We start from the raw sequence: 25,314 nt of genomic DNA, 5'->3' as shown, positions 1-25,314 counted from the left end.
GTGATCAGCAAGCGACAGGCAAATCGCATTCAGATTCCTCACTGCCGAGCCAGCCCGGCTCTGTTGTTTGGGTGAAGGAGACCAGAACGCTGCCATTAAGAGTCCAACGGGAGCCAGGGTGCATTTTCCTTAGCCTGGCTGTGCCCTGGGAGCTGGGAGAGCTTTGCTGGGAGTCAGAGGCACGCTTTGGTTCCCAGGCGGGATTTGCAGGGCACAAAAGAGGAAGTCTGAGACCATGAACTCCCCGAGAATGGGGAGTTCAACCCTCAACGAGGTTTTGCATACTTTGGGGGGTCTTGCAAGTCATCTTGCTGTTCTAGCCTAGATGGAGCAGCACGGCAGAAACCTGTACCTGAAGTCTTTGGCTGCTGCATTTGGTGTCCCTTTTCTATACACTTGGACGCCTCTGCTTCTTAAATAATACTTTTCCTCACCTGCCACTTCTCCTAGTCCTTCCTTACGTTGGTTTCTCTCTGCTCACTTTCTCTCACACTTCTCAGCTGTTTGTAATACCTGTTGGACTGTGAATCCTTTCTGGCCGTGGCCTTGGCTCTGAACTGTGTTCCCCTCAAGTGGTTAGGATGCCATGATGTCTTTGCAGCTAAGAGGATGTCTGTCTCTGCTTCGGTCCAGCCTCCCCACCCCAAGCCCTTATCCTGGAGGGTGCTGCCCCCTCCATCCAGGGAGCAGGAAGATGCCCAGCCCTGCATCACGGTCTGGATCAGGCCCTTCGGTGCTGTTTCTCACTCCCAATCAGACCACTACAAGGACCCAGGAACAGACAATGTCCAGGACTAAGCCTCCGGTAGCAAACCACATTTTCCCAGTCAGTGAAACTCTCCAAGTACCGGAATCCCGTATCCGGACAGCATTTGTGGTCCCGCTGCCTCTCACTTGCGGGCCCCGCGGCTCGGCGCGGGCAGCTCGGGGAGAGGAGAGGAGCGGGCGGCGCGGTGTCCCGGGGACCGGCCGCCCTGCGCCGGGGCCGCGTCCCGCCGGAATGCGGGGAATGCGAATGGCATGCTTGAGTGGACAGCTTCAGAGCCGGGCGCAGGGATGGCTCTCCTGCCATCTGTTGTGAGCCCCGCGGGCCCATAGCAACAGCGGCTCAGGAATGGGGCTGCTGCTTTTTTTTCGTAAAGAATTCTTCCCGAGCCTCTTCCCCGCTCCTGCATGCGCACACTCATGAATAAGCGGGAACGGGGCTGGGATTCCTGCTCCGGAGTGATGCCTGCTGAAGGAGAAAGGGCCTTGTAGAGCTCAGCTTGTGTTTGGTTTGGGGAGGCGTTTTCCTTTCTGTGCCAGGACGTGAGCCCATGTGTGTAATTTATTGTTAATTGCCAAAATCTTGTTCTATTCAAATCAAGTGTGAACCTGTGTTTGCCATGAGGTCAGTAAAATCTCCAGTGGATGTACAACCACTTCATTGTCCTCAATGAAACAGAGATCACTTCTGCCTTGTTATTACAAATACCAAGATTATAAGTGATGTAAATAATCCCAGAGGACTGATTTTGTTGTGCCCATCATTTTCTTCTGGCCCCAGAGCTCTTCTGTCGTGGCTCAGGGATTTTGCTGCATCATGAAGTGGTGGGACTGGATTCTCTGAGGTTACAGGTAGCTCAGCATCACTGGTGGTACTGAGAGATGCCAACTTGTGTTCCAGGGAAGATTTTGCCACATAAGAGCTCTGTCTCCTGTTCACCAGTGTGAGGTGGAGCGCCATGGGGAAGGGTTAGTGCTGAAAGAGCCTTTATTCTGTCAGCAGGGGCAGGAACAGACTGTCTGTCAGTCTGTCTGAATGGTTTTACTCCTTCCTTTCCTCTGGAAGTTCCCTTCTGAAATGCAGATTTCTTTTCTCCCCATACCTTAACCTTTTTTTCCTCCTGTCAAGCAGCTGAGGCCTCATTCCTGCACATTGCTCAACCTCTCGCTGTGACTCAGCAAAGTGGATTGTTTTTAAGTGTTTCAATTCCTTTAAGATGAGGACTTGTAAGTTGCAAATTTACATGAATGTTTCAACAGCATGCAACAAATACCAACATTTGCAGAGAAGCCCCCATGGACAAGAGGGAATCACAGAACTGGCAGTTTGATGCCCTTTGAAGGGAGATGTCGTGAAGAGGAGAGGGGAGGAAACTCAGTAGTTTCCCCCCCATTGCTCAGGGCTGTGTTTGAAGCTGGGCACACAGCTACAGTGGCTTGATCACAGGGAGCAGGGTATAATTTCAGTGAAAGCTGATATGTACAGGGAAGAGGGATAAAACTCTCCCTATTGCAGGTATTTATTATCACTTGACAGCTGTCAGTTTGCAGTAGGGGATTTGCCTTCCTGTCAGCTCTCTGAGAACCAGGAATATTTGCCCAAGGTTGTGGGGACGGATAGAAATCCTGCTTTCAAGCATGGGTATCATTTAACCATGATAAGAAGGCAGGTAAAGCATTTCTTCTGAAAGACGGCTGTGGAGAACAGGGGAGTCAAGTCTTTCTGGCCCTACCCAGATGGGAAAAAACAAGTCATTAAAATCTGATACCTACCTGCTTTTAATGAGAGAAATGTTGTTCGAAGAAATAATCTCGGTCCTATCACCACTGAACTATTTTCAGGAGCCATTAGCCTTTCACCTCCTCATATGTTTTATCTCTTACTTTTGATCTCATTCAGGGAAAACGGCAGTGCTGCTGCAACCAGAGAACTGGGCTTTAATCAGGAGCTTACTCAGTCATAGCCATGCTCTTTGCAGCCATCCTTCCCAGTAAATGACCCCCAAAAAGCCATGGGGAGTGGGGTGGGGAAAACAGCAATTAACATCAAGCACTTGGTGTCTTTAGCCACGTTTAGTTCTTCACTGAACCAGTACGAGTATTCTTACAGTTCTGCAGTGCTCTCTTCCTCTTTAGCCTCTTCTCTCTCCCCAGGAACTCTTGCACAGCTGCTGGGGACAGGGGACTGTGAGCTGCCAGCCTGAGCCGCAGGCACAAGGCAGTTGGGTTTTTGCCTGGAAAAAGCAAAGGGCAAGAGCCAGCTGTGGAGGGATGCTCTGAGCAGTCACAAACTCTGGCTCCATTTAACTGCACCTCAGTGTCAGGTTGTGTCTTTGCTGTGCTCTCTACTTGAAAGCTGTTCTAATGTAGAATAAGATCCTTGATCCAGGCACGGATGCTCCCACAATCCTCCAGCTGGAAGGGAAAGAAGCCGAGTTGGGTGGTTTTGGTTTTGGACAGTGGGACCAGCAAAGGAAGGCTGTAGATGACTGAGGGCTGTTAAGGTTCAGTCTCATTCTCTCTCTCTTCAGTGTTTATCACAGTTTGTTCTTTGTACTATTCAGAATAACATTTCAAAACACAACCGGGAATGCAGGCTTGAGTCTGATGAGTCAAGTCTGTGTCTTCTGCCTCATCCTGCCCAGGAACCCACTTCTCCCTATAAAATGTTGCTGCTGTTGTTGCTGTTCCTACACTGCAACACATCTCCAGAATTGTCAATGTTCTTCACTATTTTCTGCCTCAGCTCCAGTATGTTGCATTGGATAGTCTTTGATGTCAATTTTTTTTCCTAGCATCTGTTAAATTCACACTGGGATCCATTTTAATGCCAACCCAGTTTTATTTCAAAAGTTATCCGTCATCAGTACGTGAAGATAAACAGAAATGAATGAAAGAAGAATGTCAATTATGAATGAGATATAATACATAACATTTATTTCAGTGCTCCTTGTCCATATTTATTTCTTCTCTTTATCTATGGATATCAAAAGCACCAAAAAAATGCCAGGAATGCCACATCCCATTGAAGTTCTCCTGACGGGACATTCAAAGCAACCCACGGCAACAGCTGTACTGCCTATTTATCCCGAGGCAGAAAATTGTACATGGCCCGGGACAATGGCCCACGTCACCGACCGACACGGGGGCCACGTCTCTGTCACCACGGTGGGAACGGTCCCTGCGCTCCCCTGGGCTGTTTGTGTGCACAAGAATCATGCTTATCATATTGCTGTAACACAGCACTTTGCATCTAATTTAAGCAATACTGGGGCTTTTGTTTGTCTCACGAGGTCTAACCCGGAGACAAAAGCCGTGGTCCAGCCTGAAGGTTATGAGACGTTACCAGACATTCATGTTCACACATACACGCTCCGTCAGAGGAATTTATGGCCATTACCATGTTCTCTAATGAGTACAAAATGAGACCATTACATATTCACATAATTAGTTTGACAGATTTTCATTTAAATATAAAAAGACTTCTAGTCTTCAGAGAACAAAAGGAGGGGTTTGTTTCCAGGGCAGTTTTTGACTCGGCTTTGCTGGAGCAGGAGGTAGGGACTGACAACTGAGGGGAGACAATTTAGTGTGAATAATTCTCAGCTTTTGATTTCATGTTGCCATTTCTTTGCTGTTTTTCCAGTTCCCCTGGAGCACCTCGAGGAGAGTACTGTGATGGGGCATTTCAGGTGCAGCCAGGAAAGCCCTAGTGTCATTTTTTGGTCTTGGATATTTGGGCATCAGAGAAAAAGATGTGGCTTTTAAAATTAATTTAGTTAGAGTGATTTCTCTTTGGAAAGGTTAGCAACAGCTCACCAGTTTGCTCTGTACCTTTTCCCATGCCTTTTTTCACACCTCTTTTACCTGTGATCACTTGTCCTTCAGGTTATTTATCTTTTTGTATTTCAAATGCACTGTTGGCATCACTTCAGCTGCGGCTGTCCTGAATTGGTTGGGATATGCAGCTTCTTCAGGCATTCATGGAGGAGCACTTGTTCAATTTCATGTCTGGGTTTTAGAGGCCACATGTTGGCCTGGTCTTAAAAGTCAACATGAGGCGTCTCCAAAGACCCATGCCTGTACCCAGTGTATCCAAACCAAACTCCTCGGAGTGTGGTAGATTTGGATTGCTTTAGGCTTGGATTATACAGGAGTATAATTGAGAAGTTCCTTTGGTTCATAGCGTGCGTCTGTGGGGCCACTCACCTTTGTGTAACCAGCCCACGTCCTTATCAGAGCTGACAACGTTTGTTCCTACACAGGGGTTACATGCTGGGAGCCAGGACTAAGTGCACAGCTACTTTATTTACACTTCCAAGTGCCTCTTGGATGATGCTGGTAAATTCCAGGACGTTTGAGGTTCCCTGTGACATTTCAAAAAACAGCTTTTGTGAGAAAAGGTCTTGAGCAAAATCCACACGGGCTCGGTTCCCAGTGACACTTCCCAGACTTCTGTCTAACTGGGGACAGCTCAGGGCCCCCTTGTCCTTTGGTTTCCGATGAATGTCCCATCCTGGGATGTGCCTGCCATACATTGTGCCCAGCTGAGAGTAGGGAAAATTTTATTCACAGGTCACACATAACCACACTGTGGAAACAGAGCTGTGAACTCATAGAAAGCACAAGGCGTTTTGGCACATCCACATGCTAAATCCTCAGAAGGGCCTTATGTTCACCACCTGAGAAACCCCCCTCCCTTGTTCTTCTGGGACATTGCTGGGTAAAAAGTGACCTTTTAAAAAGTGACCAAGTGCAAATATAGCACATTTGCGTTTCGTTCAGGATCCGAGCACTTTCATTCTGTGTTTTTTAGCTCCGTCTTCCTTGTCTGGCATAGACTTTTTAGAATGATGGCATGCAAAGGAGTTTGAGCTTAATGATGAATTAGTGCTATTGGAATTTGAACTGCTCTTGTTTTTCAAGTTATTCTTATCAGAGAGGCCTTGTTTCTGGAAGGGGAACAGCGGCGGCTCCGTTCAGGAAAGCTGACAAAGCAGGAAATGATCACCAGCCCTTCACAAAATCCTAACTGAACATTTACTTAGAGCCACAGTGGGAGAGACCCAGACCCATAAATCAACCTATTAAACCTTCAGACGTGAGTTTTTGGAACCTCCCAGGCATTTCTTTTTCCTGCTGCTCTTAAGAAGTCATTTAAAGGCACAAGGTTCATGATGTCAGTAAGGACATGAACAAGTGATGTTGCTCCAAGCCTGGAATCAAGGCAGTGGGTGACCTTACCCCTCCAGGAACAAATCCTGGTGACTTCAGCTCTGGCTATTTATTAGACAAAAGCACAAGCTGACATGGGGTGCCAGTTTATCAGGCAGAAGTGGTCGTGTCTGTGTAGAAAGGGTAGAATCCCCTGGACTGTTTTAAGGAGGTCTGTGCTGCCTTTTATGGCAGGGTGTGAAGGTTAAGCTTAGCCTGAGTGAGTGGCTGAGGGGAAGCATCTATCCTGATCCATCTATCCAGAGCCAAGCTTTCATCTTTTCACAGTCCAGTTCTGCACTGTGGAGGACCAGAGGCATTTTGGTATGCCTGAAACAGAGCCCTTCAATAAGCCCTGTGTGCAGTGTTAGTATGTGGGAGTACCTCGTGCTCTGCAGAGACACAACAGCCCTTCAGGGGAATGTTTAGGGGCAAAGAAAAATACAAACTCTCAGCTCTCAACATTTAAATTTGGGGGTAAGGCAGCTAGTATTATTCCTCACTGTTTAATCCCTGTGGAAGATTAGGGAAAGGATAATTAATATCTGCTGTTAAAAAATCAGCAGTATCCTTCTTTCCTCATGGACGACATTAAACTAAAGGCCTGTAGTTACATATAAAGCCTGATTAGTAGGTGTGCAACTATTAGAGGGCCAGGATGCCTGGGTATCATTTCTGCCTGTGCCACATATTCACTGTGGGATGAGAGGCAAGATGTTTACTGCTGTGTATTTCCATTTCTCTGTGCAGGCAGTATGTGTGACAGCCCTTCCTGAGGTGAGGGATGTTGTGAGGCTTGATTGCCATGTGTGCTGCACTTTGCAAAACACCCCGCACCACTGAAGGTATGAAAAGGCAATTAAAAGAAAAATACAAGGTCTTTCTCTCTAATTTTCAGAGGAATGTCTTTGTACTTTTGGTTGCTGTAACCGCAGCCTGGATTTTCCTGCTAAGTAGATGGTGAGAACTACTTCTTAGAAAAGAAAACATCGCCTTCCTCAGCTGCAGTCACCCAAGAATGAGCCTTTTGTAGCTAAAAAGGGGAACAGATTCTTCATCATTCTCCCTGCCATCCAAGGCTTGGAAGACGGGGCTCTGCTCACGGGCCCAGAGTATTCCTTCATCTTCCTGCTTCACCTCTGCCTCAGTGACTGAGTGGTTATTCTCTCTCTGGGATGGGGCTGCCACCCTGAGCAGTACAAATGTGGCTCATAATTCCAGTGCCTCTGGAAGTACGGGTGATAGACACTCCAGGTGCCTGTACCTCTCCTGAAGTGTGAGAATATATAGGACACTGGTCTGCTCCTGTCATCACAGTAGTCCCTTGGCTGAAAGTTTTGCTGCTTAACTTGAGCTCTCTGTTGGAAATCACTTTTAATCCCATCATTTTGCTGTCCCTGAGGATTCTGCAGCGCTTCTGAGTGCAGTGCTCACAGGGTTCCTCAGGAATAAAGAACACATGACAAAGAACCATAAAGGAGGTACCATAAAGCAATTCTGCTGCAAAGGAGAGCCCAGGGAAACTCAGCATTGTGCCTTGCTTTATATCTTTGCAGTTGAAAATAAATCATAAGCCAGGGAGCTGGAAGCTCTTTTACAACTCCTGGTGTGGGAATGGGTGTGGATGGGTGTGGGCACCTGTATGGCTTCAGGGTAAACCAAAAGGGAGCTGTGCTGAGACAAAACCAGTGAGGAACAATGTGGAGTTTTGCTCTGCCAACTGCCCATTTGTCTCTTGGGGTATTTTGTTCATTGTGTAATTTACATACACAAGGCCAGGAAGTCACAAAAAGCAAGTTGCAGCTCAGACAGGTCTGTTGATGGAAGTAGGGAAGCAAGAGCCTCTTCCTCTCCCTGTGCTGTTTAGGAGGGCAGTAGGAAGTGCTGACTGACACTGTGAGTGGTGGTGCTGCTTGAAGAGAGCTGAACAGCCAGAGCCTGGGCTTCAGGAAGAATTCCTTCACTGAAAGGATTGTCAAGCATTGAAATGGGCCACCCAGGGAAGTGGTGGAGTCACCATCCCTGGAGTGTTAAAGAAACAACTGGATGTGACACCCAGTGCTATGGATTAGTTGACAAGGGGGTGATCCGGCAAAGATTGGACTTGATGATCTTGAAGTCTTTTCCAGCCTAAATGATTCTATGATGACATTGCTACACAGCATATCTTGCCCGTGACATGTGTGTGGGACATCAGGAAACCTTTCCAAGGGCTTTTGCCTCACTTACAAGATCAAACACTAGAGGAAAAGAAAGGAGAAACAAAGGGATGGACTGGGAAATGTGGCAAAGTCCCAACAGGAGAAGTGGCTGATAAAATATCCCATGCAGATCTCAGCACAGTTTCCATGGCTAAGGGCTCTCCTCCTTCTGCAGGACTGCATGGACACCCCCTCCCTCATGGCTGCAGTGGGGCTAAGCAGACAGTAAGGACTGCTTGTGTGAGTAAAGCTTGCAGGCCTGAGCTGCCTGCTAAGTGCTGCCCACACTCCTGTTTATTCTTCCCTGCACTGATTTGGGCCATGAGCAGAGCACTGTTTTCCAGGGCCCTGAACCTTTTTGCAGCAAGCAAAATGTTCATTTGAGCTGTGTCTTATGACCTTGTGACCCACAACATGCTCTGGGGTGAAAGGTGCTTTGTTCCTTGTCCCAGTTTTGTCAGAGCCTCTGAGGGATGGACGGTCAGATAATGGACACTGGTCCAGCAGTGTCAGCTGTGCTTGGCGCTAATGACCAGTCCCCAGTTTCAGTTTTAGCAGGTGGCAGGCTGGAGCAACTCCTTTGCAATGTCCTAAATCTGTTTTTGCAAATGGTTTGGTCAACTTCACGAGCTGGTTCCTGTCCAGAGGGTGCTTTGGATCAGGTCTAGTCCTGCAGTGCTGGAGTGAGGGGATAAGACCAAACATTTTACAAGTAAGCGAGCAATGTCCTGCAGAGAGGTGTGCTGGATGCAGGAATCAGGACTCTGGCTTAGAATTATTGCTCATTGTTATCTAGGTGGTTGTATCTCATTCAAACATGTGGGTTACAAACCAGCAGTGCTTGCTGCCATAAAAGCAGAGCAAAATCCAAGGCAGGCCCTCAGGCAGCAGGAATCTCCAGGTATGGCATCAGGCAGTCAGGCAGGCAGGCAGTCAGTCAGCACCAGCCCGCAGGCATTACGGGAGGATGATTCAGCAAGTCACTGCTTACTGCTGACAGGTGTATTGCCTCTGAACATTTATTTTATTAGTGACATTTCGTGGGACACCACTTCTGAAAACTGACATTTTGCAAAGCGTGCTGGTGGGTGACAAACACCGCTGGCTCCAGTTCTGTGCTGGTCAGAGGTGGTGTCACTGACCCTTGCAGCCTTCCTCTGCAGTAGTCCAGACATGGGAGATCCCATTGCAACCCCAGCTCTGCCCCTCACCTCCAGGGTGGCACCAGAGCTGTGCTTCACCTTGGCCTAAAGAAAAGGCCTGAGATCTGAGTGTTGTTTTTTCATAGTTAAGGTGTACGTAAGAGGGTCTTGCTTTAATTTCAAAGTCATTAACATATTTTCTGTCACAGAGCTTAACAGACAGACATCTTTCATCTGACTCACCCCTCTGGGGGGGAGGGGGGTGTGAATGAGTTTGTAACAAATAGCTTTTTTTAAAGAATGAACAAGGGTTCCTAGTTACAATAAGCTGCCTAAGAATTCTGAAGGATCTTATCTTTTTAATGAAAATGACTCTGGTTTAAATCTGCCAGCTTGGAGTGCACATTGTCACATTTCAGGTTCCTTACCAACCTTTGCTCTTAGGGGCTAGCATTCCAAGCTGGATTCACTACGGATCAAATTTGCTTGTTGAGAAGCAAATTATTTTTTTTTTATTTTTCAGCGTCACTGCCTTTCCAGCTTCCCTCCAGGGAATTGAAGAGTGCAGTGTAATAGCTGCTGCTGGGATTGCTTGCTGGCAGTCACAGCTCATGCTGAAGGAGGTGGTATGTGGTCATGCTTCCATAAGGCAGGAATGAGCAAAGTTTACAACAGTTTTCCAGGAAAGGAGTACACTGGTTGCCTTTGGGAAGATTTCACTGTGATGATGTGCAGCTGTGCTGCTCTTCCCAGTTCCTGAGCTCTGCCTCTGGCCCTTCTCCTTAGGCAGATACCCAACATTTTGCTAGTTCCTTCTTCTAGAGTAAGAGAGGGAAATGGGGTAGAGACTGGAAAGGGGATCCTTGGGAGCTGTCCCCACGTTACACCCCAGCATTAAAAAAAACCAACAAAACAACAAAATGCCTTGACTTGACTGCTAGCCTGTACGTTTTAAGGTTAGGCCAAGCAGGATTCCTAGGGTTTGATCTCTAACTGATCACCTGCCTTTAACACCTGACATAAGCACAGGACAGGAGGGTGGTGGGGACATCTTTTCCCTAAAAAAAAGGGCAGTATTTGTTCCCGAGGTCAAGGGACCAGCTTGCCTCTGCCAGATTGGAAGCACAACCTTTCCAACCAGTTTGTCAGCTCAATTGTTTAGCAACCTGCTTTGTTTATGCTATAAAACCTGGCTCCTGCACTCAGTGTGGAGTGCCAGAGGGCACAGGAACAACAGTGAGCTGCTTTAAATCCCGTGCTTAAACTCCACCAGGCCTTAAAGATGTAAAGAGAAGGTTTCTCTCTAGCTGATAGATTTATTCTCAGTCACATTCCTGTGACCCCAGTGGAGGGAACAGCCTGAGCTAATGGGCTGTAATACAGCTCCTGGGATGTGGCTGGAATAGCCAGAGTTCCAGAGCCAAGACCCAAACACATCCTGCACCACTGGGGATTAGAGTCAGGCTGTCAGCAGGGCTTTAACTCCCTGCAGATCTTTCACCTGACATTGTCTTTAAACCCTTTTGCGCTCTAACAGAAACAAAGGTGAATTAAAGGGAGATTTTCCTTGAAACCTGAGCTACAGAGTTTTGAAGTTTTGTCAGTGCTCACCTTGCAGCATCCTGCAGTGAGTCCCCAGCAGTTCAGAGAGCTGCTCCAGGCCTGGAGGTCGGGAGGTTTCCTTTAGTCACAAGTACTGATGTAGCCAAGGGCAAGCCAAAAATTCATGATTTAGGCTTCAGTGTAGCTCTGACTGGTCCCAAAGTCTGGCAATCACTGCCCTCTTGGTTTCACTGCCTTTATCTCTTACTGGAGCTGTTTGCTGGGCTGCTCAAGCAAAAGGGCTCGTAGAATAAGATTCACCAAAAGAAGTGGTTCCTGAATTACCCTGTGCCAAATATTCTGGTTTGATCCAGCAAAGCTTTTCAGGTCATGATCAGCTTTAAGAGTGTGAGCAGTTGCACTGAAATGCTCTGGATTACTCCGGTGCTGGTGTGGGGACAGCGGGCACAGCCTTGCAGGATCAAGCCCTTGGATATAGGGGCCAGAGGCCATGTGCTGGAGGAAGGGAGAGGGGTCACTGCCAGCAGTCCTGTCACAGAGTAGCACCCTGGAATTCAGGGCAAAAGCACATTGGACTTTTTTGTTTAATGCCAATCTGCCTGAAGTCCTCAAACTGTGTAAGCCAAGATCAACAAAGGAGGCTAAAACCTCTTAACACCGGTTTCTCTTCTTTGCTGACAGCGATGTCAGGCACAAAATCAAATTCTTTCTGGGTGTCAGGTAAGTCAAAGACTGCAGAGTGCCCCAGAAGGGGATTCTTGGGGATTTATGTTCCATCAGCAAGACAAATGATAATTAAAGCCTGAATATTTCTGCTAAGCTGGGAAACAAAAAAGAACCCTCTTAATTCCTTGAATTCCTCATGCCAGGCTGTAAAATATATTCCATTCATGCCTGTGTCTTGCTGCTTGTTCTCTCTGCATGTCTTTCTTTAGCATTCAGCCACCTGTTTGTAAGCAGTGTCCTGCAGGTTCTCAGGGCGCTTTCCTCCCCGCTCTGCCTGCCCTTGGACGTGCTGCTTTGACACTGAGGCCTCCTTGTCTAGGGGAGACAGTCCATCAGAGCTCCCCAGCCTGCCCCGCTCCCATAACTTCATTCTTGGAAAGTTTCTGAGTTTCCCGGGTGATAAAACACGAGCAACATTTGCTCTGACCTGAATCATTTCTGAAGGCAGTGAGCCCTGTTTTGTATGAAGGTTAGTCAGGGTGGGTGGTGGGGCATGAGAAATCCCAGCCATGGCAATTCCTGACAAGTGTCAGGAAGTCGCTGCCCGCACCTTTCACGCTGCAGGATTGTTTTGATTAGTTTTTTAGTGCATGCTGAAAAGTCCCTGTGACAAGCCGAGGGTGAGAGACGGCAGCAGAACAAATCGGCACGTTACAAGATTGTCTGCCATGGCTTGGCCCCAGCTCTCACCAAAAGGGGGAAAGGAAAAAAAATCCAAGCCCCGGCTCTGTGTATACAGCAGCTATCAAACTGTCACAGATCACCACTGCTACAGCTGGGGTTAAAATAATATAATAGCAGAGTGTTTGCTGGTCTTGTAAAAACCTCCTGGTATTCACTGGAGACCAAACTCATGAATCAAGGGGACAGTGTTTTAAACTGTTAAAAAAACTATCGAATGACAAAAAGCCCCACACAGTAAATAGCTCTGGAATGTTGTGGGTTGACTGTGGGATTTTTTTTTTTTTTCCTTTGCTCTGCATTATTTATCCCCTTAAAATTAATACCGTCTGCATGATGGGTGGCTTGGGGCTTAGAGAGACTTACAGAGCAAGTTCACTACCAGTTCTCAATTACTGTGGAGTCTGATTCTGTTCTCATTTACTCTCAAGTACATGGGAAATGGTTGTGTTCCCCTTGATACACTATATGCAGGGCATAATAAAACCTTGAGAGTCTGGCCTTTGCCAAGAGAGACCTACGCCACTCCAAATACTCTCAGTCAATTGATTTAGCTTTTACTGCATTTCTGGTGGTGATGACATGCTGCATCTCTGCTCCCAGCCCAGCTCACAAGACCAGCATCACTTCTGGCAGCAGTTAAAAAGCTTCAGGTTTGAACTTTGGAAATAATCAGTAACATGTCCAAGCTTTAATAAAAAAGCCCAACACCATTTCCATCCTGAGGAGTGTTGCCTGACCAAACCTGGTAACTGAGCAACCTGCACAGGACTCTGTGGTGTCAATTCCCAGATCTATGGCAGAGGTTGGGTGGCACTGTCTTTCCTCCTGAAAATGATAATCATTTTCTGCTCAAAACAAAGAATTTTCTTTTTAGCTTGAAATTTCATTTCCTCTTAGGAGCACGAAAGATTAGGAACAGGATCATTTAGCAGTCAGACACCCATCATACACACTGACTTGGCCTTTCCTGAACCTTCCCAGCACATTGGCAGCTCCTGCCAGCGTGGCTGAAGGTCATTCTGCAGCATCTGTGCCACGAGGAAACAGGAAGGTCATAGCTAATACTGTGCCAAATTAACAGACAGGGCTTTAATTCAACACCAGTTATGGATGAACACTTGCATAAGGAATCCCTGGCCTGCTTTAAGCAAGGCCCCTGGGCATGCACTTCAGGCTAACCTAAGTACAAGTGCTTCCTTGTGTTGTGTCTTGGAAGTGATGACTGCTGAGGTGCTTTCATGCCCTCTTTCCAGAAATCATATTACCTTCAAAGAATGGGAATTTCACTGTGCTGCTGGTGGAAGGAGGTGGAATGTTAGATGGGAACCTCTGTGCCCTTTCACAACATGAAGGGAAGGGAAAATACAGTTTTTCATCTGAGTAAACTACTTTGCATGTAGGTTGACTCAGTGAAAAATTCTATTATGAGGATGTTAATTTCTCTTTAGCAATATTGAGACCCTATCCAGCAAAGCATCTTGTGAAGCATTAACAAGGTCCTGGTTGGCATCCACGGGGATCTTTCATCCAGGCTGTAGCTGCTTTCAGCATTAGCAGCTCTGGAGAAGTATCTGGGGAGGAGGGAGAAACCATACCAGGCTAATTTGAGAGAGCAGCTGGCTACCTGGCAGTCTAGGGACCTGGTGTAATTACAAACATTCCTGTCTCCAGCACAAGGCTTACAGATCAGTCCTGGCTGTCTGTAATTAGAGATGTGGAGTGAATATATTGGTTTGGGAGTGGGATTATTGGTACTTTCCTTGTTTCTGGTCCTCCTGTTTTATGGTGACACGTTCTCTGGGACATGCGGAGGAGTTCAACACCCAGAGTGATCCCGGAGGGAGCAGGCTGAAGATCAAAGAGAGAGCACTGCCCTGCTGTGTGTGTGCCCTGTAAAGAAAGCATGCTGGATTTCAGCACATGGTTAACGAAGCTGGAGGTGCCCTGGTCTCCTGTTACTGATACAGTGAGGAGACACTGCCTCCATGCATGGGGATGGGAAGATAACCATACATTTAGCAGACACACACTCTCCCAGGGCAGTGGAGCTGAGCCTGTGATGTGCCTTCATTTTGCTTAACCCTGTTTCCCATCCCAGCCCTGACTCACAAGCTTTTCATCAAAAGTGATCCTTATCTTTTTTCCTGCTTTTCCAAAATTGTGTGAACGGCCAACACTGGCTCTTTGAAGTCAGTGGGGGCTGCAAACAGCTCTGTGCTTTGGAAACTCAGACCGTGAATTTAGGCACCTGATTTTTAAAGATCTTTATCTATAAATTCAGCAGTGCTTCAGCTTCACTGTCCATATAACAGGTCAAGTAATTCCTGCTTCCTCCAGGATTAGAAATGCCCTTATTTAACTTAATGTGGATGGGCACAAATATGCCTAACTTAGGCATTATCCTTCAGAATATAACAAGGTATGAAATCCTTTTTAATCAATGTTTTAATGTACTCTCTATGAGACATTTAGTGGTTAATTTGATAGCATGGCCCCAAATATGCACAGAAAGGTTATCCTGTGGGATTCTGTTAGGTGACCTTTTCTCTAAGGATTCCCTTGTCTGCCTTTCTCCGTGTTTCTTTGTGGTTTCTCTCATTTCTTCTGGCGTTTCCTTACTAATTTCATCCTACTGCTCCTTTTTCATCCCTTTCTCCCTGGGGCAGAGGAGAAGCAGCAGCACAGGAGGAGGAGAGGGATACATGTGACAGCAGCTTTTCCCCAGTCAGTCCTGCAGTATCACTCCACACCAGGAAGCACAGGGCTTTGCCAGGACTGGTTCTCATTGCTGGAGGAGGAAAGGCAGTGTCTGAGCCAGGAGAGATCAGGCTGTTACCCAACCGCGGTCCTGATGTAAGGGCTGGGCTGAGAGCATCCCTAGGTGTGGTTGTGAAACTGGCAGTAAAATCTGTTCCTGAGCTCTCTTCATGGCTGTTGGGGATCACACAGGGAGCTGATCGAAACCAAGAATGAAGGGACAACCACTGCCATTGCCTTGGCTTCCTTTTGTTGTCATTTCCCAAGGACCTGTGACTCCACTGTGACACAGGAATGGGAGCTTGTACCGTTCTAAGATCATTTCAGGCTCTGGAAAAAGTGTCGGATGAAGCTGGGCTAAGCCATCAATCCTTTGTGCAAGCTGGTGTGTTTGAGCTTGGACAGCTCAGGATCACTGAAACACAGGGTCCTGCCTTAGCTTCAGAACGATGGCAGTGCTTTTCTGGGGGGTAACAAGAAGGCTCCGTCTCCCTCCTGCATCCCTCCTGCTGTTGCTGCCCTGCTTTAGTCACCTGGCTCTGCAGTGCTCTTGTCTCGTCAGCTCGGTGCCTGCAGCGAGGGCAATTACTCCAGAGCCACTGCTGGCTGGCTGGCTGCTGGCGAGCTCTGTCATTACTGCAGCCTGCCTGTTAAAAGGCTGAGCGGGGCTGGCTGCTCGCTCCGTGCCCCTGGCCTGGCTCCCCGTGCTGCCTCAGCGTGCCCGGCACCCGCCGCAGCTGAAGGCTGCCCGCGGGCTGCGGGCAGCGCTGCCCATGCAGGCCCACCTGCACGCCCTCAGGAAGGTCCTGGCGCTCTGGAGCGCATCCCACCGGTGGGTACGGGGCTCCGCGGGATGGGGACATCGGGGTGGCACTGCGCGCCCCACCCGGGCACCGGGGCCTTCTGCTTCCTCACCTGTCGGGAAAACTTCAGCTCCCCTCGCTGGCGGTGCAGAGCAAGGCACTGCTGCGTGTTTTGTCCGCCTGCTTTGGTGAGGGATGGGACGCTCGGTGACTCGGTGAGCTGGGACGCTGCACTTTGCTGTCACCTCTCGTTCTCTCTGGTGCTGTTTGCTTGTTCTTTTTAGACGTGAATGGTGAGCGCAGCTGGATCTGTAGTGCTGACACAACCAGCTGGGCACAGGAGGTGGCATTCAGCTCTCAGGCAGTGCCAGCCTGCCCCAGCCAGGGCATGCTGCTCTCAGCAGACTCCTCTGCTGCCTGCTTCGTGTCGCACTCCATATTGTGAGAATGTGTCTTGTTGATGTTTAGATGATGACAAGCTGATCAGAACAGCATCATATCACCTGGGAGATTAATCACAGGTGGCACTGTGTTGCTCAGACAAGTCCTGCCTTTGTGTGCTTGGTCATTTTTATCAAGTACATGGTATTTGCTCCTTTTTCTGCTGGTGTGTTTGTCCAGGTGTGGGGGTGAGATTCAGGAGTTACTTGATGTACAAAAGACTGCAGAGAGATCTGTTTTCCAGACCTAACTCTGAGTTTTCAATCCTTTTGATCCAATTCTAGAAAACAACTTCTTTGCCTTTGCATAGGTGTATAATTAATTGTGGTGGCACTGAGGATTTTCACTTACCAGTAGTTAGGGCCTAATGATACCAGTGTGCAGCAGCCTTGTTTTATAGCAACAGAGTGTCTTATAATTTAATCTTGACCTTTGGAAATTACAGGACACCTTCCTTTTCTGCCAGGGCACTGTGCCTGCCAGTGGCACCATACTTAGTGCAAATTGGTTTAGGCGGGGTGGCCGCTCTCCTTTGGAGCAGATTGAGGGCACGGGTTTGTTTTCAGCCATTAAATGATGCCTCTTTCAGAGCTCTGTTGTCACGTAGTCTTGAATTACTGTGCAATTCCTGAAAGCATCGCTGTTCAAGAAATTACTTTCCTCGCAGACCAAATACCTGGGAATTAAGATATAGCTGACTTGGCTTTTCAAAAGCACTTCCTATTCATGACAATCCCAAGGAAATTATCATGAGCTTTAGTTTAGACATACTTATATCGAGGCATTTTCGTTGAGATGTCTAAGATGTTAGTTTTTACCTGTTTTACCCAGCTCTGGGTTATGTCATTCTGTACCACTTGGAGAGTCAAGTGTTTTTCTTTTGCTGTTTACTCGATAAGCATTAAGTGCAAATTCCTCGACTTGGCCTCTTCCAATGTAAATAAACCAGAATTTGTTTTAGTGATGGAAGTTAACAAGGGTTTAATTGACGTCAGCACGGGCTGAGCAACATCATGGGATCACAGCATCAGAGTTAGGATATGGAGTGGCTCCCTGGGCTTTTCCCTCTGCCACAGATGAGGATACCAGGTGGGAAATATCCAGTTCCAAAACTTCTGTAAAACATGGATGGAATTGCTGCATGGAAGCAGGCAGAAAGGTTTTTGAGACCAGTTGACTTGCAGATAATGACTTTATTCCTAGAGGGGAAGCAACACTTTATCCAACTGTACAAGGGAGTTGAGGCACCTAAACATTTCATCGGCAGGTTTTGAAAGTTCAAAAAGCAGAGGTTAGTGTAAGTGTGCCTTCACACGTGGTAGGTGCAGCTGTCACTTCAGGAAGGCGTTGGTGAGGTGTCCCTTTGAGGACTAATGACAGGGCAGAGCAGACAGAGCCATGGCTGTGTGGAACAGCCCTGTGTCCTCGGAGCAGGCACAAACAGTAACTACAGCTGTGCCTGACGCAGCTTCACCACAGGCTCCTTCCTGCCTGGTGCAATTAGGAGCTCACGGGCTGCTGGCTCTTGGGAGAGACCTCAACAAGCTCAGCCTGTTCTGAGATAGGGCTCAGAGATCTTCCTGAGAGATCTCCCAGGATAGCAAGTGAATTTCTCTCATCAGCACCTTGACAATGTCTCAGACCGAGTTCCTCAATTGGTGGGAGCGGTGTGGTCCAGTGGTTCTGTTCCAGTGCTAAATAATTGGCATTTGATGTTCCTGGTTTGGCTTTATTGGTTTGCATAGTTCCTGCTTGCTAAACAGCATGTGCAGGAAATGGAATTATTCTCCTTACCAACACTTTGGAATAACTGCACTTATCCCAAGTGTATTTTAGATCCAAATATATTAAATTTGGACCAGCCTCAGGCAATTTCTTTCCCAATTGATCAAACAATATTCTTCCTTCCAGGAAACAAATTCCAGTTGCTTGAGTTCTTGTCACAGAGGCAGAGTCCAGGCACATGAGGGACAGTTCTGACTGAGGACAGTTTGACAAAACTAGACCAGGATCAGAAACTTCACACTCCTCATACTTCTGAAGCGTTTTTCTTCATTTTCCCTCACAGCATTCAAAACTTCTGTCTCTACTTTTGGGCCATATTTTCTGTGCTCTGGTGACCTGTCTTTCTCTCCTGTTTTCCCTGAGCTCTGTCAGTAATTCAGTGTAAACCACCCCTCACTGCAACAGCGATTCTCAAGTGACAGCAGCTCTCATGAGATGTTGAGCTGCTGTCTGGCACACAGGAATGCAACCAAAACCTCCCCTTGTTTCTTAAACCTTTATCAACCCATTAAAGCAGGAGTGAGCACTGACCTAGAAATGCGGCAGCTGCAGCTCTGGCCATGGCTGAAGAGCCTCTTGGTGACCTACTTTGTCCCTGCCCAAAGCATCCTCCTGCACAAGGGTGGGTCCTTCCCAGGAAACTCACCAACTAATGCCTCTCGCTGCTGAGGTTTCAGGGGAGGCTGCAATTGAAGGGGTTAAACAGCTTAGGAACCTTCCTGAAGCCCTCCTCTTTTACACCCAGCTGTTAGCCTGACCTTATCTCTGTAGTTACAGTGGGATACCTTGGACATGCACTTAGGAAGCCCCTGAAGGAATTGCCCAATGTAACCAGCACACACCAGGTCAGAGAACTCTCTCCTGTAACTTTATTTTGGTTTAATCATCTTCCTTTGCTTTCCCATTTTGGTTTGTGCAGAGCAACAGTGACATCCATTGGTTTATTAGGTTAATCCAGTGTCCTTTACACACACCATGTATTTACTCAAGGTGGAGGGCTGGACCCAGAGTGTGTCTGAGAGATTATCAAATGCTGAATTCTCTGAATAATTGTTAGCACTGCAGAACCAACCCAGGTAAGGAAAAGTTAGAGCGAATCAGCGTCAGCTTATTCACTCATGACAATATCTAAAATGTAAATTGCTGCATTAAAAGATTGTTCTATTTTAAAACTGCATCCTTTCTTGAAGAGGGCTTAGAAAAAGAAGAAAATCAGTAGAGGTTGTGGGGGAGGAACTGACAGCCAAAGGGTTGTAAAAAAACCAAGTGAATGAAAGACCGAAAGTCTGAAATAGAGGATTCAGTGATGAAAAAAGAAACAAAACAAAATAAATCATTCATGTGAGAAGCTGTTCTGGAGGATTCTCATTCCATTCCAAAAAACCTGAAAACAGTTCAATTTCTTTTTAACCATGTGAATGAATCAGTGGGCATTTCCTGCAGCTATTTCATTGAACAGAACCAGTGTCTGCAGTAAATTTTTGACCAGCTGTGGTTGCAGTCCCACTCCAAGGTCCAACACCTTGACCTGGCAGGGAATCCCTGTGAGGACAAGGATTGAACTCCCAGCCCATTGGCCCAGTTTGGTTGCTCCACAGCCCAGCACAGCTCTTGGGGGTTGTGTCTGCAGCCAGGTGCAGCTCCTGCCTGTGACTGGGACACCTGGGACTTGCACAGGCAGCACGGGGATTTTCCCTTCCAAGAAGCACCAGAGACAGAGGAAAAAGGGAATTATGCTGATTGACACCATCTGACCTGGAGTCTGGTTCATGGCTCTTAATTAGAGATGAATTCTAAGTGCTGTGCAGAGCAATCATAACTGAGGGGAGCTGCAGGTGCTCAGCGAAAGGTTTTCCATTCCATTCAGCAGCTTTGGAGCAGGCATCATGTCCACAGCACCTGAGAGGGATTTTCCCTTTATTTAGAGTTTCATTTCCAGTGGGAGGGCCCATGAAACATTCCCAGCTGATACTCAGTGTACTGGGGAATTTCAGACTGCCATGTGTGGATATGTACACAACAGAGCAGAGGGGAAGTTCATGAGGAAATTCTGCCTCCTATCCCTCCAGACTCAAACATGCTGGAGATGCTTTCATCCAGTTTATGTGATTTTAGCCCTTAGAATCTCTCTGCTTTAACTTCATATCCTATTGGTTGGCTCACAGCTTGAAAATGTTTCTTCTTGGTATTTCAGACACTGATACCTCAGTCCAGCCAGAAGTGTCCCTTTGGAGACCCTCTCTTCTCCCTGCCTGCCTTTGGGGACTCCTCTGTGGAGATTTCTTGATGCATTCCTTGCTTTCCCTCCTCCCTGTGAAGTGCTTCCTTGCCTCTCCATGGCTGCATGTCTGCTGTTAATTCCAGGGCACTGTTGCTGTGCTTTCATGGACTGAGAGAGGAGTACATAATTTCTCTTTTTTTATCTCTTAGTCATTTTCTGGCTGATCTCTCTCTGACAGCTGCTTTGCAGGTTAGCTCCACGCAGCACTGGGGTTTGCAGGGCCTGATCTTCCCAGGCCGTTACCAAACGCTGGAATTCCCCTGGGTGTTGACTTTTTGGTGCCTGTTGAGCTCCTTTTCTCATTGCTGCAGTATGTGGTTTCACAGGGAGTGGCTGGCTGCCGGCTCAGGTTCCTTTGGCTATCCTGTGTATACATTTTCCATGATCAGAGGGGGAGGCCGGCGGATAAAATCCCGCTGTTTGCGGATAACAGCGGATAGCATTGCTGTGCTAACAGACATTGGCATGGCAGATATGAAAACAGCCCCATTCATACCCTCCTGTCCTGGGGCTGGGTCTTACAGCTGCTTTGAAATTTGAGGTGAGCTGTTGCTCTGTCGCATAAGGCACTGGCTTTGCTGAGGCTTCCCACAGGTGCGCTGGACTTAGCGAGCCCTGGTCAGCCTGCTGGCACCAGGAGGGTAAGCACTGCCTTCCTGCAAAGCTCCCAGCATCCTGGGGGGAGTTACAGACTGCTCATGGCTGCCTTGTCTGCCCATTTCCACAGATGGAAGGGAAAACACTGTATTTGCACTCCAGAGCAGGCTTAGCCCTGTTCTTACCCATACACTAGGGATAATTCAGCAAAACACCACAAACATCCCAATTCCTTTTGGTAAGGGACAAGCCAAAAAGATGGGCTTCTGTCCAGAGAAAAAACTTGCATTTCAGTGAAACCCAGAGTGCCCCCAAGTGCAGTTGCACGTCTGGAGGCTGCACAGACCAGTTTGTGCCTGCGAGGCCGGCGCTCAGTCGGCCTTTCCGGCGAAGACAAACAGGGTTATCTCCTCCAGTGTGCTTGGAGCTGCCATGAAAGGGAGCCTTTCTTCCCCATTTCCGAGAGGAACCAGGCCTGATGCTCTCCTGTCACACCAGGACCTTGTTGTGCCTGTTTGTCCCCAGTTAATGACATCCGGTGCCGATTACTGGTGACACAGTAGCTTCCAGCACTGCCCACTCTGGTACTTGATTTTCCTTGTGCTGCTGCTACACCAGATTGCCAAAATGCAGCAGATTTGAGGCAGGCTTTAATTTGGAGAATGCAGCCTGACCTGGGATCATGCTTGGAGCTACTCTGAGACTTGCCCAGTGTCTGAGGTGGCACGATGTGGCCCATTTCTCTGCCCTGCTGTCTGGGTTATGGTGGGGTCGAGTCTCTGCCTGAGGCTTTTGTGGCTCTGCTGTGGCAAAGAACAGCTCCCAGCATTTCCTTGCTCTCACACACTGGAACTGTTTGCACATTTAGAGCAAGTAATGCTTTATTACTGTTTACATGAAAGGAGGAAGGCAAAATAAATAAAAAAAAAGGAGAGTGAGAACATCTTGTGAACCTGCTGTTCTCAGATCTCTCCGATAAGGATAGTTCCAAGTGCGTGAGAAGTTTCCTACTCCAAGATTTATTTACTTCTGAAAGAAAAGCCACCTTCATCTCATTATTTTATTTTCAATACAGGTTTTAATTTGGTGAGAAAATATCTTCCCCTTAAAGAACTTATTCTGCCTCATTAGCTCCTATAAAAAGCACCCCCCCCCAAGCTTGAAATGTTTAAAGAAGCATAAATTAAGGCTAAGTTTGTTGTTTGCCGCTTTAATCAACAAACAACCTTAAAAAGGACTCACAAAAGGTTCTGTACACTAAATTTATTAGTGAGCAGGAAAACAGGCCCTCAGCTGCAGCCTCCTCCCCTTCCCAGCCCCCTGGATTTGGCGGGGGGGGGGTGGGTTTTTGGAGTGACTGGTTTTGTTTAGTGTCTTATTCTCTTGGGCAGGTTGTTGTGGTCCCATGGATCTCTGTTAGACTTTTGTGATGCAGCTGAACTGAAGTGACTTGGGACAGTCTGTTAATTAGGTCTTCAAAGCCTTCTCCCTTTTTTCTTCACTGTACAAATGTCCCTTTTTTCCTCTTCCCTAAATCTTTTTGTCAGTAGCTCAGAAGGAAAAGAGGGTTTTTTCACTGCCAGAGAAAACTGCTGTTCTCTCTGCCTTCCTTTCACCTCTCTGGAATGTTGGAGGAAAAGTGGATTCACATCTATTTTCTGCACTTTTCTTCTCCTTGGAATGTTTAAGAAGCCTTCTACTATTTCCTCTTTATTCTATCATGTGTTTCTCTGTTAGGGATATCTCCACACACAGATAGGTGCTCACAGTGACTGAGAGAAAACTTTGGGGCATAGTCTAGAAAGTTTCAGTGCAGAAGACAGGATAGTTGAATAAAAACATCAGGAATTAACTTCCCTGAGTTGGCACGTGTGAATATGGGATTTCTTGCATCCAGACTCAGTTCCATCTTAAACTTCATGGGTTTATTTGGGTGAAGTCTTCATGAGGAAATTCAATAATGGGTTTTATTCATTGCTGCAGGATTTGGACTTCCCCATTTCTTAATTTTTTTCACAGCTATCTTAAGTTCAGTCTGAGATGTGCAGTGTAAGAGAGATCCAATAAAAATCCTTTTTGTTCACTGGAAAATATGACCTTGACCCATTAGAGAGCGATTTGATATTATCTGAACACCTCCTCACCTTCCAGGAGTTAATTTGACTTGGAGATGAGCCAAAACAGGCAGTTTCTCTAAACATCCCCCAGCTTTAAAGGCTCGGATTCAAAGAGTCCTGGCTCTGAACAACTCATGGTTCAAGTTTTCCAACCCAAAAGGCGACTGGGCACGTTTTGGAAAACCAGAGCCTCCCTGGGACTTCTGTTCCCCCCTGATTGATGGCCCTGGCTCCAGCCCCTCTGTGCTCTCACTCTTCATGGTCTGTGGGTAGGTCAGCACTGCAAACACTCCTCAAAGGAAATCATCCTTCTCCAATGCAGCCCATGGTTTATGTCAAAACCCAATTTCCTCTGTGCATCCCACGCCTTCCCTTCCTCCCCCAGCAGACGTGACAGGGGTCTCTCATTTCACACCAGCTGCCTGAGCAAATGCAGGAAGGGCCCTGCTGTGCTGCAGCCTGGCATCTGCAGTGCCCAGCAAGCCAGGGCCACGAGGAACAGCCACAGGACAGGCTCCTTTAAGGCTGTTTCACGTCATCTTTTCATCCTTCAAATAAGAGCTTTTCTCCATCTCTGTGACCCAGCCATATTCCAGCCCTGTGTCCAGCAGCTCGTGTTGCCAGAAACAAGAGGCTGGGAAAACAGGGAAGTGTGGGATGAGGGGGAGCACAGGGATCCAGGGCCACTCTTCCAGAGCCAGCACTGTGGGCATGCAGTGCTCCTCCCCCTCATAGCTTTATTTTAACAGGAAGAAAGAGGGAACCTTCCTTGGTTGTCCCATGCACCCAGGAGCACACTGTTCACTGGGCATGGCAGTACCAGGCATCAGAGAGCAGGAACACTGGAGGGGTTTTCTGGTGACTAAAAAAAAGCAAAAGAGGAAGGGCTCCTGGATGAATGCTGAGTCCTCTGGTTCCTCACAGCAGAGCTATTCCTGTCATCTCTGGGAAGGGATGGGATGTGAATGTGCATGATCCTAGGGCATCTTCACCTACTCCCAAAGGCAAACAAAGGCAGTGCCATCACGGTGGTGTGTACACAGAGTTTGTAGGCTCTCTGTCCCTGTTGCAGCCCAGCTGGCAGGCTCTGGAGCTGATGGCAGCAGTGTGTATGCTGCCTGTTGGCTGAAATGTGGGAGCTGAAGGGAAACTACCTGCATGCTTTTGATCCAGGTGGGAAAGGGCAGGGAGATGGGCAAGGGCTTCACTGGACCTTCCTGATACTAACTTATATTTGTCTCTGCCATAATTCACTCTGCTTCCAATGCAACTTGCTGCAGCTGGGGGAGACAGGTGAGGAATCCATCTGGGCTCTGCAGGGTCCGGCTCTGATTTCTTCAGGTGTTCTCTAAGTCCAAGGACAGCCATTTTCCAGGGAGTGAGAACACCAGCAGGACAGAAGAAAACTTACAAAGACCCATGATTGTTGAGGGAGATTATATGACCTCTGCTCTTGTGCTTAGATAGGATTAAACTGCCACAGGAAGCAAACACCGAGTAAGGAAACAAAATCCCAAAAAAAACCCACCAAAACCAGCCCTCTGAGTCCTCCCCCTGGTTCTTCCCCCTTGCAGGATATGATATTTGATACTGGTGTCACAAGAGTCACCTGGTGGACAAATCCTGCTTAGTTACAGACATTCTTTCATTTTTTGGTATGGAAGGGCTTTTCTTTCCAGAAAAAGCACTGAAGGGCATGTAGGTTGGTCCAGGTAGAAAAAGTTCTGGAGGTGGTTCAGTGGGAGCTGAGCTGTGCTGTCCCATCCAGGACATGCCATCTGGGGCTGCTCCACCTGAACAGGAAACACTTTTCTGTTGAAGCAGGATCAGGAGGGAATTGCACAAAGGCCAAGAAGGTGTGACCGGGATGGGTTTAGCTGTGTAGGGCCAGTGAGGCACTGGCAGGAGGTGAGCTTTGGACACTGAGCACCTCTGAGACGTGGCTGCCATCAGGCAGAGCTGCCTGCAGCAGCTCAGCTCCGCCGTGTGGGTGTTTGGACCCACGCCCCATCAGTCTGCAAGGGAGGCCGTGCTCGCTGCTCCAGGGCAGCAGGGACTGTGCAGAGGTTTCGTTTTGTCAGCAGTATGTGCTTGTTGTGATCCCTCCCAGTGAATTCCCACCTGGATTAGCTGCCTGTCATCTGCCTCAGGGCGAGTCCCTGTGCTATCCTAAGTGCTGTCATGCTTCAGTTAATAGTCCAAGGTTATGGGGAGCCTCAGGTTTATGCTATGGTGCTA

The 25,314-nt window shown here is 47.7% G+C and overlaps 1 protein-coding gene across 7 annotated transcripts in view; it reads left to right on the top strand.

Moving 5' to 3' along the window:
* Positions 1 to 25,314, top strand: part of SHROOM3 (shroom family member 3) — a 111,506-nt gene that overhangs the window by 44,060 nt on the left and 42,132 nt on the right. Inside the window, exon 1 of one of the 7 annotated variants that reach the window (XM_059843539.1) lies at positions 9,890 to 9,948. The exons of the other annotated variants lie outside the window; for them this stretch is intronic. The gene's annotated coding sequence lies outside the window, so the exon portion shown is untranslated. Of the gene's footprint in view, positions 1 to 9,889; positions 9,949 to 25,314 lie in introns of those variants that run through there. 7 annotated transcript variants of the gene reach the window in all.

The sequence above is a fragment of the Haemorhous mexicanus genome, chromosome 4 (assembly GCF_027477595.1).
Source record: "Haemorhous mexicanus isolate bHaeMex1 chromosome 4, bHaeMex1.pri, whole genome shotgun sequence".
In the NCBI taxonomy this organism is placed as follows: domain Eukaryota; kingdom Metazoa; phylum Chordata; class Aves; order Passeriformes; family Fringillidae; genus Haemorhous; species Haemorhous mexicanus.
Note: the sequence above shows the minus strand (reverse complement) of the source record. Positions and strands in the feature narration are given on the sequence as shown.